Here is a 4,987-nt window from a genome sequence, read left to right on the forward strand (position 1 = left end):
AGACATTTCAGTTTGTTTGCCCTGTTCACAGCTCTATATCTCTGTTGCTTTCACTGGTGGAGGGCAGATACCTACCACGTTGAATGACAAGAATATAGTGTCCCAACCTGCATACATCACATTCTTCAATGGGCATGGTTTCTTCCCTTTTACAGGGCTACAGCTGAGCATGTGCCCTGAGATAATTAAGCTAAAGGAGCTTGATTATGATCCTATTAGTAGCTAATCTCACTTGATTTTTTAAATTGTTCTACTTCCACACCAGTTCAACTCTGTTGGCTTCACTGGAGCTGTTCTCTGAGCAGAGACAGTATGAAAGGTGGTTCTAGATCATTCTGTCCCTCACTGGTGAGGTAATATGACCTATTAGTTAAAGCTACATGGCATACTTTCTTTGGCAGAAGAGCCATTTTTAGCAATCCCTAATTCTCTGTTGTGCCTGCTCCTGTATTGGCTTTTGCTGTCCCTCTTCTGCACCAATTCAACTCTTTTTTTTTTTTTTCCCCACACTAAATATTGGTGGAAACACCAGGTCAAAAATAATGCTTTTCCTTCTGAGGTCTAATTATTTGAATAAGAGTTCATCACAATGAGAGTGTTGCACAAAAGGCTGTACCCACACATCTGATAGGGAAAGGGCTTCTGCAGGGGCCAGGACAGCTGGGGCTGAGAGGTCTGAGGAACAGACTTCACTAGCTGACTTGGCTGGCAAGGGAGACATGATAAAAGGAGAGTCTCCATGTCCTTTCACAGTTTTAAAGTTATTTAGTCCATTACTTTCACGACATATCTGCTTAGTAACTGTAGAATGGCTTTATGTGTTAAAATTAATATTTCAGCTGTTATAAATGGTCTGCATCCTTATCATGTCCTTCAGCTTCAAAGTAGAAATGTTACCTGCTTCAAAGCAGGAACATTACCCTACTCTCTCCTGGATAATCAGATGCAAGGTACTTTCAATATAGAATTAATTTTGGGCTAGATTGGTACAGAATAAATCCTTCCCTGTGACTTTCGGTCTGAGAATACACAATTAATTTAGCTCGCAGAGACATCTCAAATTAAGTTCCCTCACTGTGATGCTTTAATTATACCTATTAGTGAAGTAAAACTTTAATGTCTCAGGATGTCAACACTTCTAACTGATAAATAAGTAAGGTTGTTATGATCTAACTGGCTTTTTTTTTTTTTCCAGTGTTGAAAATGTATGTAATGTTAGGTGGTTTCACAAAGAAGCATGGAAGTTGTTGGCACTGCTTATGAAACGGCAACATTTTTACCCTTTCTGAATGAGAAAGACTGAGGATAAATGACATGTATCTTCTTCAAAGATAAATAGCTTTTATTATAAATACAAGATGACAGTTTTCTTTTTTTATTTGTGCCACTTGTCCTTTGGACTTGCCTTAGTAACTCAGCAGTGACTGGGGAGGGGAAGGAGAATTGTTGGAATCATCATTTAGTATGTTAAAAAAGTTCACAGTTTCATAGCAGAGCAATGACTTACCTCAGAGCACTTTTCAGTATCACAGAACAGAAGTTTTCCTCTGCTTCCACAAATACACTTTTCTTTGGACTCACAAAGAAACACCAAGATGGATATTCTGACATCTAAATTTTGAAACAGTATTAGAAAGATCAGGATTACAGACACTTAAAGGTAAGTAAGTTACCTTACTTAAAGGTAACAGCAACTGCAAACACATTTTTGTAACTAAAGCATGAACAGAAATGACAATATTTCTATTTGCACAGTCACACTCTTACTCAATTACAGATGTGCAGGTGGAAGCCTGAGCTTAGGAATCATTGTGTTTTCCTAGGGCAAGATTCTCATGGTATTGAGATATATTTTGTTTATTTTTATTTATTTTGCTTTCACTTTGTATTGTCATTGTGCCATATGAAAATCTTTCTTTATTCAGATATGGTCTTAAACAGCACAGGACAGTCCTTTTAACAGTGGGAAATAGAAGGCTAAAGTTCTGTGCCGTGCAACTAGATCCCAACCATGAGATGGGCTGGCCTAAGCTTCCAGCTCACTCCTTTTGAAAGAGGTGAGAAAGAGCCCTCTCCTCCCTTCTCCCCTCCTATTCTGTTTCTCCCAGGTTTGTGGTCTCTTTCCTCCCGTGAAAGGTGCCTGATGGGCAGGCACCAGACCCAGCTTGCCACCCTGGTAGGCACGTTTATTTTCTGGCTTAATTGAACTAAGCGCAAAACCTCTTGCCTTACATTTTATGCTTGCAATATAGGCAGAGCAAGGTGGCAAGTGGTCAGCAGTGCTTTAAAATGCTTTTTTATCTGGGGTGAATAATCCTTAATAATGCTTAATGACCTAATTTGAAAGAAAATAATATGACACTGGAGAAAACCTTATTGTCAGAGGAATGTTTGCAGAAGTCTGTGACTGTAAATCTGTACTGGATAAAGTCTAAAACTTCTGATACCAAAAATGAAAGCCAAGAATTGAAAGCAAGAGCACGACAATTATACAAGCAGTAAACATGCCTTTCCAGGATTACAAATGCCTCGTACAGCCAGTGTACTCCTTTGTAGCAACAAGAAGAGAGCTACAGCTTTAGGACTTAATTTCAAATAGCAACACTTTGTGATGACTAATGTGTCACTATAATAGAAGTAATTAAACAGTATTTCCAAGACCAAGCATATATAAATTACTTTATCATTAATGTAAAAAAATAGTGAGAAATCTTATTAATTTTTATAGAAAGCATTAATCTGAATTGTTATAGGCAAATTACTTAAAATCATAGAATCATAGAATCATAGAATGGTCTGGGTTGGAAGGGACCCCAAGGATCATAGAGCTCCAACCCCCCTGCCACAGGCAGGGACACCAACCTCCAGGCCTGGATCTACACAAGGCTGCCCAGGGCCCCATCCAACCTGGCCTTGAACACCTCCAGGGACGGGAAATCCACTACCTCTCTGGGCAGCCTGTTCCAGCACCTCACCACTCTCTCTTTAAAAAACTTGGCCCTAATATCTAATCTAAACCTTCCCTCCTTTAGCTTGAGTCATGATAGCAGTAAAAGTTCTCAGAGGCAACCTGGTATTTGTTCCATTCCAGCTTAACCCATAATGCAACTTGTTACATCCATCCATGCCTTCTTCTTCTACACCTGTGCTCAACCAAACAAGATAGGATTAATAGAAAGCTGCTTTAGTTCAAGAACTAGCTACACATTAGCCCTGAAAGAGGAAATATTGAACCTGATCCTGCATTGCTTGCTTCTTTTATCTGTGTGGGCGTTTGCCCAGACTATAGCTAGATGTCCTCAGAGCTTTTACAGGGGCTGCTCGGAAGGCAGGACTCTCCTGACTCTGGATTAAGTGCCTTCGGATAGACATAAATTCGGGGGTAATGTTCATTGATGTAATTTGCCATCTGTATTCCTTGGACTAGCATGTAATTGCAAGAATGGACGATTTCCAAATGATCCACACATAGCTATCCAATTGATCCTGTAATTCTTCACAGGTAAGCCTACAACTGCCTACTCTTCCTACAAGCTAACCATGCCAATGCTTCTGGATGTTGCTATGTCAGAGATATCTCTTTTTAATTTTTTTTTCCCCAACCTAATTTCTGAAGTTCTTAAAAAATATCAGCAGGGATACACTTGCCAAAGCGGATACAGAATAAGCACATTGCTTTTCCCCACCATCAGTAGTCATATATCTACTGTCCCACTAGCTCCCGTTTCCGACATTAACAGGCCATGCTGGAGAAATCAACATGCGTAATAGAAACTGAAATACATCACAGCTCTGCAATAACCACAGGCTTACAAAGTGCTTGTATGAATCAAATGGACTTTCAGACTCAGCCCAAGAGCTGCCTGCATCTAACTGAGTGATAACGGGGAATCTGGTGGTTTGAACTGCAGCCAAAGGCAACCAGAATTTCTCTCAAGTTGTTAGCTACAGAAGCACCCTTTGATGCCATCAAACCAAGAACTGGTCCAGCTTGAAAAAGGTGATTTCTGCAAAAAGCAAGAATGGCAAATTTGAACCTCACTTCAGGACTTTGCTGCTAACAACTTGTTCAGTTTACATGCAGGATATTGTGCCATGGCAGCTCTCCTAATGCTTCCACATTTCACATTTTTCATGCTGTTCTCTTAGGAGTTTAATGCACAAAGAAGAAACACAATAGCAGAAATCAAAATTTAAAGGTTAGAGAGCAAATTAAGTGCTCCTAGCCTCTAAACACATTAAACAAAAGTTACAGAGAACTACAGCGTGTGGCCAAGGAAAGGCCACTCAAGGGCTGTCCCCCCTGCCCAGGGGTAAACTAGCCAGGAAGCAGAATAGAAAGGGCTGCACTCAGGCTGCCACATTAAAGGGAGCTGGGGCAGTATAAGAGAATAATACCAGCTGCCGGTTTTGTTCATCTCTGTACGCAGAGACAGGCAAAATGACGTGGATGGGGACAGGTCCATCCCTACCATCAATCATACACTGCCCAGAATAAATGTTGGTGAAGTCAGCCAGGAGTCATGCTGCAACACTCGCTGCTCAAACTCATCTCAAACAGCTATCTGCACTAAAACTTGCTCTGCTTGCCCTCAAATTCTTTCCCCAATAACAGATGTCTTGCAAGACCACCTGCCATATCCACAACAGACTTTATCAGAGACAGCCCTTTCCCAGTTCTTTTTGGTCTCTTTTATGACAGCATCCTGAGGAGTTCAATGGGTCTGAGGAGGACAGATGCACGCAGAGCTGTTAGTCCTCTGGTTCACAGAAAGCACATGGTGACCCTCTCCAGAAGGCTATCTGTTTCTCAGCTGGAGTGGGTGGGAAGGAACAACACGCTTGTCAGGAACAGTCTGGGGGAGAATTTAATGGCATTACAGCAGCAGTAACACAGTTTGCCCTCCAAAGTATCTGTCAAATTATGTTCTTATGAAAGACATTTGTCCCAACATGTGGTGCAGACGCTGCAGCTGAGTGATCAACC

Source organism: Gallinula chloropus, assembly GCF_964237585.1.
Source record: "Gallinula chloropus genome assembly, chromosome: 2".
In the NCBI taxonomy this organism is placed as follows: Eukaryota; Metazoa; Chordata; class Aves; order Gruiformes; family Rallidae; genus Gallinula; species Gallinula chloropus.